General features: G+C 41.4%; 1 protein-coding gene across 1 annotated transcript in view; it reads right to left on the minus strand.

Moving 5' to 3' along the window:
* The window catches only part of ACAN (aggrecan), a 67,468-nt gene that overhangs the window by 33,120 nt on the left and 22,166 nt on the right, over positions 1 to 12,182 (minus strand). The gene's annotated exons all lie outside the window — the stretch shown is intronic.

The raw sequence follows: 12,182 nt of genomic DNA on the forward strand, positions 1-12,182 counted from the left end.
TGCTCTCAGATAACGATGTATATGTATCTTATAGAGTTTCTTTGTTTGCTTTAGCAGCATCCAAAATTAGATCTAAGGGGCTGGTTACCAGATTAAATCTGTTTTAGCTTTTTTTATTAGCATGATCTGTAGTCAATTTTAATCTGATTCTAATGGAAATTTTTAAATTATTGCTATGGTGTCTTTTGTATCTTGTAATGGCCAATGGCTTAATACAATAAATTTACTTGTACTTGTAATGCCTTACAACCCTTCTTCCCTTGCATACATTACATCTATTCTTATGAACCAGCTGTATGATTTTTAAAGGACTTTCATCCATAGATTTTGTTTTGAACTTACTAAAAGATGATCTCAGGACATTTCCATTGCTAAAAAGATATAATCCCTAAAGGCTGTTTTTGATAGTAAAGTCAGGGCTTTTTTTGTAGAAAAAGCCCAGCAGGAACTCATTAGCATAATAGGCCACACCCCTGATATTGCAGCTCATTAGCATATTAGGCCACATGCCCATGCCTTTCCTTGGCTTGCCCAGGCGCCCCGTGGCTGTAGGGAGCCTGGGCAAGCTGGCCCTTGGATAGTGCCTCCCCAATCCTTCCATGGCCTCCCTTTGCCCGCGCACGCCTTGGAGTTGCCGGGGGGGTGTCACTCTCCAGGCCTTCCCTCTGTAGCCACACACGCTGAGGTTTTGGCTGTAGTAGGCGTGGCCAACTCTGAAGCCAGTTGGAACTCTGTTCCTGTGCGTTCCTGCCCAGAAATAGCCCTGGTAAAGGTAAATGCTTCATAGAGTGAACCTGGGAATTAAATTGTTTCCTTAAAGATCCAAGTCCATTCATAAATTAGTGACATGTCATCAAATGTCTAATAGGGGAAAAAAAACAAACCCTGAATAAAGAGATTCCTTTAAGGACCAACCAACACATTCAGTTTTTAATTAGTTGGGTCCAGGTTCCCCAAATCCAAGTTGGGTCCCTGCAGCTCTGCTGCAGCTACAGAGAATAGAATAATAGAATCATAGAGTTGGGAGGGACCTCCAGGGTAATCTAGTCTAACCCCCTGCACAATGCAGGAAATTCACAAATACCTACCCCCCACCCCCAGTGACCCCTGTTCCATGCCCAGAAAGTAAAATGTCTTTTTAAAAATAAAGGAAAGCCCAAAGAGAATTGTAATGCTGTCACAGGGGGAAGAAACTCCTTCTAGTTAGAATGACTGTTCCATACCCTAACTTCTCTCTATCCCAGACATAAGCAAACACATGAAGCTGCCTTATATTTGATCGTGCTCTAATAAAGTCAGTATTGTCAACTCTGAGTAGCGGCAGCTCTCCAGGCTCTCAGGCAGAGGGTCCAAGTTGCTCTATGTCTAATTCAAGTGGAACTTGCTCATGGAATCAAACTTTTTGATGACCCCCCTCCCGCACTGTGGCCGGTTGTGCCTCCAAAATCATGCATTTGGGGGGTCAGTGGACCCACAGAAGAGTGTGTCTAAGCCATTTGTATGCAAAAAGCAGGTGTCAGTTTGTTCGACTGATTTCTGTTATTTTGTTTGGAGAAAATGAAGACTGTAATTCTGTCCCAAAGAACCAAGAAATTATAAAAGAACAATTTTTGAATCAGACTTCTGCCTTGTGAATTTCCGTAACATCCCTAAAGGTAAGATGCATACACCTCTCTTTACTTTCCCACATTGTGTAAGGCTGGTATATCATCTGAAACATCCTCCTGAGTGGTTTCTCCAAGAACACAAACCAATACTAAGGAAGTCATGGAACTTCTCTTCATGCCCTCTCTCCCCAGTTCGAATCAATAATTTAATTTAAAAAAGAAAGAGTTTTGGATCCCTTGAGGATATCCCAAATTTGAGATGTATTGCCTGTGTCTCTAGTTTCCAAACTCTTGTTTCTCCTCCTCTTTTGATTATTCCAGAAACCATCATGAAATCAATACCAACCTGTTTTACAATATCAAATGACATGAAACCCAGCCACACAACAGCCCCTAAATATTATACTGTTGATGAAAGAATCTTGAAATAAGACATGTCAGCAGTTTATAATCCTACAATTTGGGTGCATGCAGATGTGCTACTGGCTCTGTCCAGCAATCTTATCCCCTTTTCATGCTATCTCATGATTGCAGAAGTCCCATTCTCTGGATCCTGCCCCCCCTGCCCAGCAGCTTGAGTGTATTCCTCAATGAAGCTGCCTTATACTGAATCAGAAAAAAACAACAGGAACACAGTGTATAGTACGGATAAATTATAAACAGACACTGTGAATTAAGCTGCTACTATTTCTGTAATGCTTTAAGTCAAAGCTATTTTTCATATTTCTTAATATATAGTGTATCCCTTCACAGTACTGTATAATGCCTGTAATTATTCTGTGTTGTAACAAATTAAGCAGTCTTTCAGAACAATATAGTCCAAACATTTTTAGGTCAATATCTGACCAATATTTCACTTGAAGAAGAAGAAGAAGAATAGATTGGCTTTATTCACTACCTGAAGGAGTCTCAGAATGGCTTACAATCCCCTTTCCCTTCCCCTCCCCACAACAAACCCTGTGAGGTAGGTGGGGCTGAGAGAGCTCTTTTGAGAACTGCTGGTGAGAGAAAACCTGTAACTGACCCAAGGTCACACCAGCAGCTGCATGTGGAGGAGTGGAGAATCAAACCCAATTCTCCCAGGTTAGAGTCCACGCTCTTAACCACTACACCAAACTGCCTCTCCAACCAACAGAGGTCCATCGGTGGCTATTAGCCACAAGGTATAGATAGAAACTCTCGGTCTGGGGCAAGTGATGCTCTGTATTCTTGGTGCTTGGGGGGGGGCAACAGTGGGAGGGCTTCTAGTGTCCCAGCCCCACTGCTGGACCTCCTGAGGGCACCTGGTATTTTTGGCCACTGAGTGACACAGAGTGTTGGACTGGATGGGCCGTTGGCCTGATCCAGCATGGGCTTTTCTTATGTTCTTATGTTCTCTTTCTCTTTGACGAGTCCCTAAATGAACACACTCATTCTGTCCACTACAATTCTTCCTCAGAATAAGTTCCAAGAGTAGAAATATGATAAATACACCTTTCAAAATCAAATAATACAATAATAACTGTACTTCAGTTTGCAAAAACAGCAAGCAATCCACCAGAGCAGTTCATTCCAAACTCACCAATTTCTAGACAATGCTGAATGGAAGGATCCAATCTGTAATTTTTTTCCATTGGAAAATCTTTCTCAACTTGTTAGTTTTCCTCACTAGTTTGAATACCCTCCTCTAGTCAATTGCATGTAGCTGCATTACAACTGTTAAAACCTTAAAGCCACATTAATTCATACCAAATAAAATAATTCATTGTTTAGTTTTAATCCATGTGGTGCATATGTTTTTAATCTATATATCTAGAAAGTCTCTTGACACAGTAAAATATTTTGTATATCATTTCTGTTGTGCGGATGAGGGTTGTACCTATAAAGAACACAAAAGCAATGTGACCTCTTTCTAAAAAAATGTGAACTAGTGAAGCGCCGATATTTCTATTTTTAATATGAAACATGTTCAATGATTCATATTCTCAATGATCTCATACTCATGCCCATGTATAGAAGTTGACATGGGCATTTTAAAATATACACAACTCTCCTCGTGTTACAGTTGGAAAAAAGCATTAAATTAATACTATATTCTTCAACTGGATGATTGAATCTTTTCACTTCCCAACACAGAGAACAAACTGAACAGACTCTACATTTGAACTGTCCAACTGTATTGAGCGCTTTAAAAAAAATTGAAATGTTTGATCTAATTAAAAAATCCCTTATGTTTCTCATCCTTTTAAATCCTATATAAGGCACTTCACTGCACCCAGGAAGGTGCCGGTGCCTATGGGTTACTTTTTTAATGGAATTTGTTAACAGTGTATATAAAAGAACAGACTATTTTATTATTATTCCATTCTTGCATTTCACAAAATAATTTTTTTCCTATTGACTGACTGTGCTCGTTGTTGTGCATTATTTATGACCTTGAAGGGATAACCTCAGGCTAAAAATTGTACTGAAAGTCTTTCACATTCATTATGATAATCCTGTTGTCTAGCAGAATTCCTTTGAATTCTCAAAAATTGACAGAATGGCAAATTGTAGCAAAGATATGGGGAATGGAAGGATCTGAAGTGTAAATAATTTTATCAGTTGGTTTAACAAAAGTTATCACAGCTAATTTACTATATTTATCTTTATAAACTAAAAATGTTATGGAAGTTTTATTATGCTGACACTTAAATTTTATTGTTTGATAAATCAAATTAATCCAGAGTACAAAATCCTTCACCCTCTCATTGGATGCAAAAATGATAAAAATATCATCTATGAATCTTTTGTAAAAAATTATATCTGGAAAATAAGGATTGCAACAAGCCTCATTAAGGATTATCCTTTTCTCTAGAGAAGGCATAAAAAGATTTGCCAAACTTAGAGCAAAAGGGCTCCCCAATGCCATACCCCTAATTTGGTAGTAAAATTCCTCATCAAAACAATCCCCCCCCTAATACTATGTCTACCAACTCCATCATAGGGTATGTGGGTGGTTGTAGTGTGGTCCAAAAATCCAGGGAATCTTGGATAACTATTCGTGCCTCATCATGAGGGATATTGGTATATAACGATGTGACATCCAATGTAATGAATTCTGAATTTACTATGACAAATAAATTCTCAATTTTTATGAATAAAATCTTCAGTGTCCCATATATACATAGACTTTTATTAACAAAAAGTTGTAAAAATGAATCCACATCCTGGGATAGGGGCTTTAATATTGAGTTGGAACCTGATACCTGGCTTGTGTATCTTCAGTACTACATAAAATACCGAGACCCTTGGGTATTTATTCATCAAAAACTTACAGGTATTTTTCTCCATATAGCCCAATGCCAGAGCCTCATCAAGAACCATACAGATAAGGCATGCAATATGATCTGTTAGATCCGTAGCTATAGGTGAATAACAGGATCTGTCATTTAATTGTATTGCAACCTCATTATGATAGTCTGTAGTATTTAGAACTACTATTGCACTGCCTTTATCAGCTTCTTTAATTACAACAGACTGGTTCTTTGCCAAATTGTTCAATATCATACGTTTCAAAGATGTCAAATTGAAATGTCTGGTTCTGTTTGTTTCCTCCAGTTTCTCTATGTCCTGTATTATTCTGAGAGACTGTTTACTTTGTTACAACAGAATAATTACAGGCTTCATACCAGGCACCAAGGAGCTGCACCTAATAGCTGAATATAGGCCTAAGACCCTGGGCCCTGGGCCCTGCAGCAGCAGCCTGTGCCTTGCCAGCATAATCTGAAACTAGCATGGGACCAAGATAGGACTGTTAGGGCTAACATCACTGCTGACTGTACTCCCACGATGACAGATTCGATATTGTGTTTTGCCATCGCTTATACAATATTGTACACTAGCACTTTATGTTTGTTTTATTGTTTTAATTTTTATGTAAACCACCCTGAGCCGTATATATAAAAATTACTGCAAAGAGATACATTATATATTAAGAAATATCAAATGTATCCTTGACTTAAAGTATTACAGAAATAAGGTAAAGGTAAAGGTTCCCTTGCTCGAAAGCCAGTCGAGTCCGACTCTAGGGTTGCGGTGCTCATCTCCATTTCAAAGCCGAAGAGCCAGCACTGTCTGAAGACGTTTCCGTGGTCATGTCGCCGGCATGACTAAACACCAAGGCGCAGGGAACGCTGTTACCTTCCCACCGAAGTGGTACCTATTTATCTACTTGCAATTTCTTGCTTTCGAACTGCTAGGTTGGCAGGAGCTGGAACTAGAGACGGTAGCTCACTCCGTCATGCGGCACCCGGGTCTCGAACTGCTGAACTACTGACCTTTCACAGCCTGCAGTTCAGCGTCTTAACCACTTGAGCCACCGCAGCTCCTTACAGAAATAGTAGCAGCTTAATTCATGGTGTTTGTTTATAATTTATCTTATACTGAATTAGATCACTGGTCAATCAAGGTCAATCTTTTTTTCCATTCTGACTAGAAGCGGCTCTCCAGAGTCTTGGGTAGGAGTCTCATATCACTTACTAAAATGGCTGAAAGTGAACAAACTGAAACTGAACCCAGACATTATGGAAGTGATGCTACATAGGAAGGTGGAGATCTTGAAGGATACTGTGCTTCCCACTTTTGATGGGGTTCAGATTACCCTTGATGACTTGGTTAAGAGCCTAGGAGTCATACTGAATCAAGCACTGTTGCTGGAGAAAGGTTAATGCAGCCCTTCAAAACATTTTCTTCCATCTCATATAGTGGAAAATGCTTCCCTACATTGACATGGCCAATCTGCCCACCCGGATCTACAGAACGGATCTACTACAGCAATGCACTCTAATTAGATCTGCCCTTGAAACCAACTCAGGGACACCAGTTGGTGCAGACTGCCACAACTTGGTTATTATCAGGAGCTAGGTGGAGTGTGCATATTACCCCAATCCTGCAGTCACACCATTGGCTGCTCAGGTGGGGCTCTTGGTCACTGGAGATTTGATAGGCTGTGGAGATTTTTTAAAAAATGTTGTTTTGGCAGTAGTGGCCACCACTACACAAGGATCTTCATGGGATGACTGAAGGTAAGTTGTGTCAGCCATTTTGTGGATGCACCCACCACACTTAGTCAGAATTCCAAGATGCTGACAGGCTGAAAAAGGTTGGGGACCCTAGATTAAAGCATATGAATGGTGTTGGTTATGCTTGGAACACTTTCATGGGATCCTATTGTGTGTGAAACGCAAGGGCATCTGTCACCATTCACTGCAGAGAAATGCACACAAAATCAGGATAGACTCTGAGGAAAAAGGAAATCCTGAACATATTAGAAGTCTGTCTGTAGCTATGCCAGCAATCATAATGGCTCAGATGCTGTTTAGCACAAGTGGAGTAGTACCCATCAAAGGCCCCTGCCACATGGCAGGAAAAAAACGAGGAGAAGTGCAGCTTTTAAAAGCCGCGCCAAAAAAGAAACGCCTCGGCGGGATCACACAGATCCCGTTAGCGGCACGCTGTTGCTCCCCGGCACGATCAGATGCCGGGGAGAAAGAGGCGAGTGGGAGGGGGAGGCTGCCGAACTGCGCGTGCTCGAGCATGCGCAGTTCGACCGGGGGCCGGGGATGCGGTGGCGGCAAGACGCGCCGCCGATCCCACGGCCAGGAAGATGCGGCCCAAACGGATGAACCACCTAAGGTAGGTGGTTCATTTTTGCCGCGCATCAACGGGGGAAGGGCCGGATCGGAGGCGGGGGGGCGCGGCCACGGCGATGTTGCAGTCGGATCGCTCCCGTTTGCCACGCTTTCGATCTGGCCCGCTCCCGGCCCAAACTGCCTTGTATGAACGGGGCCAAAGTAGACTTTCTGCCCTTCAGCTGCGGTTTGTTGTGCCTCCAGATTCAAGCATCCAGGAATCTGTAGGCCTTTGGAAACAGCATAAGGGGGTGGTGTGCAGAGGGGGAGGAAAAATCAGCTGAAATTGGCTAACTGTTGAAAACTGATCCAGGTGGGTAGCCGTTCTGTTCTGAAGCAGCAGAACAAAGTTTGAGTCCAGTGGCACCTTTAAGACCAACAAAGTTTTATTCAAGGTGAGTTAAAGGTGCCACTGGACTCAAACTGTTCTGGTGAAACCTGAATGCTGGCAGAAAGCATAATCCTATTCAATGACGACGTATTTCAACTAGCCAGTCTGTTCCACAGTTTCTAGGTGCTCGCCACCTTGGCTCCACATGCCCGTGCAGTGGAATAGTTTTGTAAACCCTCCCTTTTGGAGGATTTGTGAGCTTCCATCTCCATATTAATAGCAGAAAACTGGGGATTCTAGTGGACCATAAGCTTAATGTGAGCCAGCAGTGCAATGCAGCAGTAAAAAAGGCTAATGAAATTTTAGGCTGCATTAGAAGTATAGTGTCAAGGTCACAAGAGGTATTGATGCAGCTGTACACTGCTTTGGTTAGACCTCACCTGAAGTACAGAGTTCAGCTTTGTGCACCACAGTTTAGGAAAGATGTCAATAAGCTGGAAGGAGTCCAGCACAGGGCAACAAAGCTGTTGAGGGGTTTGGCAACCATGTCCTATGAGGAGAAGCTGAAACAGCTGGGAATCTCTACACTGGAGGAGAGACATTGTGAGGTGATATGATCACCTCCTCCTGATACCTAAAGGGAAGCCATATGGAGAATAAAGTGGGTATACTTTGAGTACTGTTGAATGACAGACCTGGACTAATGGATATAAACTACAGCAAAGGAGGTTTTGTCTCAGTTTGATGAAGAATTTCCTAATGGTGAGGTGTGTTTAATGCTGGAACAGTCTCCTTTGTGAGGTGATTGATTAACTGTAGCTGGAGGTTTTAAAGAATTGATCGGGTACCTCCTTGTCAGGGATATTATAGCTGCTGCGTGGACTAGATGACCCTGGTGGTACCTTCCAACTCTGAGATTAAAAAAAATAAATAAAGTCGGGGCTTACCTATATCACAGTGATCACCCATATATCCAGGTGGGCACAAGCAAGTGATGTGCCCATCTCGGTCCTGGCAGGTACCAACCCCACACGGTTTTTCTTCACATGTCTTGGGTGTGCCTGCAGTCATGAAAGGAAGGCAGATAGAAATTTAATTATCCTGACAATTGCATAGCTTATCAAACCACCAACACTTAATAGCAGGGCTTTTTTTGTAGAAAAAGCCCAGCAGGAACTCATTAGCATAATAGGCCACACCCAACAGCAGAAACTCATTAGCCTATTAGGCCACACCCCTGACAGCACAGCATATTAACATATTAGGCTACACTCCCATGTTACCAGAGGTGTGGTCATCCAGCTACACCCACCTCTTGCTTCTTATTCTGTTTACCTTGTTTGTTGTCAAAACCCAGGGCTTTTTTTTGTAGCAGGAACCCCTTTGCATGTTAGGCCACACACCCTTAATGTAGCCCATCCCTTAATGTAGCCCATCCTAATGAGTTTCTGCTGTTGGGTATGGCCTATTATGCTAATGAGTTCCTGCTGGGCGTGGCCAACTTGGGAGCCAGCCGGAACTCCGTTCCTGTGCGTTCCTGCCCAAAAATAGCCCTGCTTAATAGTAATTGAATACATTTTCCTGTAATTCTGCCACTCTGAACAAGGACTGGCTTTGGGTTTTTGTGATGATGTCACCACATGCCATGTTCTTTCCCTTCACGTATACCTGAGGAGATATGAATATAGTGTGTCAACTGCTATTTTTGGAAAAGGTACAAAAGACGTGCCCAAAGGTGAGCCCCCCCCCAAAGGTGCCTATACTTAGAACTGGTGAATACCACCACATATACCAAAAAAAGCCCTGGCGGCAACTAATGTAAATGATGTAGGGACTGATTTAAAAAATTGATTTAATAAGATTTAAATAACAGATCAAACTTCCTCTAAATGAAATGAAAAATGATTTAAAGAACAAATGTAACACTAACTCTTAACTTGAGCCAAGAGGAAAGGCAGGGTATACATATTTTAATAAAATAAACAAATCAAAATTAGCTATGATGAGTGTGTGTCAAGAAACGTAGTTTATCTATAAGAACTATTTCTGCTACGTTTTTGGTCACCTCAGAGACTTTCTCTGGTTGCTCTGTTAATTAAGCCAGCCTATTTTCTTTACAGGGTTTCCTTCACTGCTCTCCCTTCAGCTCCCTCTTTTTGCCCAAATCTTTCTGACTGACACTAATGGACTCCAACCGACTTTCCCCAGGGCCTTCTGGTTTTTAAACTTCCACATATCAGCTGTGCAGCTTTCCAATCAGACCAATCACAGGCATGCCAAGAAGGGATTACTCCTCTTTCACCTCCAATCAACTTCTTCAAAACTTACTTCCTCTCCCACACTTGAATTTCCCCCATTCTTTTTTGAAACTTTACAGTTAATTGAGCAAAGTTTAAGTTCAGTGGCACTTATACCCAGCATAAAACCTTGTTGGTCTTAAAGGTGCCACTGGGTTCAAACTTTGCTCTGCAGCTTCAGACCAACATGGTTGCCCACCTGAATCTTTACTGTTAGTTGTTCAACTAAAAGTCCACATGTGGTCACTAGGGCAAGAGGCCTACAGAGCCTCACTGCAGTTAAGAAGCACAGCTCCCCCACTTCCAGCAAGAGACAGCCTGTGTGGTGAAATGGACAGAATGTCAGACCAGAACTGAGACCTGTATTCAAATCCTTCCTTCCACTGTAACATTCACTAGGTGACCTAGGTCTGGCCACTCTGTCTCAGCCTAAAATTATTATTCTGGGCCAATTTGTCCTATTTTCTTTCTCTTTTTTCAGACCTTTTCTTTTTTGGTACCTGGAGATTACCTCAGTCTTTCCCAACAACAGAACTTGCTGGCAAGCTGCTTTAGGTGGCGTGGTGAGGTGCTGTCCCAGTTAAGAAAACTAGATGCTTACTGGGTTTCTAAAGTGTTTACAAAAGATATTCCTCATAGTCCTCAGTCAACAATGTGAGAGATGATAATGGAAATATATGTCACAAAACTATCCCTGTCCTGTGATGTAATGAAGCTTGAAGGATCTTTTTGGGCTGGTAGCAAAACGGTGAGTGGGGGGGTGAGGGTAGGGGGCATGTGAAATGCAATGCTGAAAAACAGGCAAGGTGAAGCCTAGTGTGTCCTGGCATAATTCATCTCCCAGGATGTCCTAGGTCTTTCATCTGTTATCAGTCACTGAACTCTTAGCTAAAACAGCAGAAAACAACTAGAGGTATGGATTCAAACAGAGCCTACTTCTGCTAAACCAGTGTGGTCAGAGTGCTGGTCAGAGTGCTAGTCAGAGTGCTAGACGATGCTTAGGGACACCCAGGTTTGAATCTCCACTCTGTCATGGAAGTTGGACTGCACTCAGCCTCACAGGTTGTTGGGAGGGTAAAATGGAGGATGGGAGACCAAGGAAAGAAGCCACTTTGGGTCCCCATTTTGGGCAGAGTATAAATGAAGAACATAAAAAGGGTTCCCCTATTTTGATAATTACGTCTTTGAATAAAAGAGGTAAATTAATGGAGCCACTCTGCAGTTGGCTGGCAAACTATGAACACAAATGCATTTTGCTATAGAAGAATTTGAATGAAAACGTTAGCATTAATTTCATAGAACATTTTCAGTTCTTCTAGCACTTTTATCACCATCTCTTTATCCAACAATATTTTATTATTTAATCGCCAAATATTTGATGCCTTAGTCCTAAACTTTAATATTAATTAAATCATGGTGTAGGGGGCAATTGAAGGGTTCAAGTGATTTTCTATTGATTATTGTTGATTTCCAGGAAGCTTTGGGAGAGATTCTTTGGGGCTCTCCTGGAGAATTAATAAACAGTTTAAATCACTAAACAGCATTATAAGAACAGGTGTTTTAAATCACTTTGACACTTTCTAATAAGCAGGTGTTCTTATGTCACCTTTTTAATTGGACTGAGATGAGCAAAAGACCTGTCATAAGTGAAGAATAATGAGAACCTCTCTACTTCAAAAAGTGAGTTCAGAAGTTCGTTTCAGCTTCTGATTTTTAATAATTTTAAATAAGAGTATTTTAACATATCAATATTGAACTAATGGGGTCTATAAACAATATTGATATATATGTTTGCCTTTTCCCAGCCTATTTTAAATAGAAAAGACTTTGTTTGAGAAAGCTTTAACTGATGCCAGTGAAGGGAGTTTTGATGGCAGAGAGCCCACTGCTAATGGTGGAAGCCTTTTACTTCAAAGGAATTAATCAAGATGTTGTTAACAAAGGTTAAAATTGGGGTAAAACAAAGGACAGCTATATATTGTAACAGGGAAACCCTCTTTCCTGATCTGTTGTGTGTGTGTGTGTTTAGAACTCTATATTTTGTGTAAAGCTGAACATATAATATATTTGTAAAGACAGCAGCTAGCCAAAATATTAATTTTTGCTACCAAGTTTACTTTTTAAAGGCAGAGGGTGCTTGCTTAGGACACTCAAAATTAACCTGGCAAAGATTTATAAACTACTGACCAAGAGCTGACCAGGTGTCTGTGGAAAGTCCAGCCAAAATAAAATACATTAATCATGGGCATTGGACAGTTAAAAAAGCCAATTAAGAAGTTCAGGTGTGTCTTCCATA

This window comes from Gekko japonicus, unplaced genomic scaffold (genome assembly GCF_001447785.1).
Source record: "Gekko japonicus isolate JY-2015 unplaced genomic scaffold, Gekko_japonicus_V1.1 scaffold789, whole genome shotgun sequence".
Taxonomy (NCBI): Eukaryota; Metazoa; Chordata; class Lepidosauria; order Squamata; family Gekkonidae; genus Gekko; species Gekko japonicus.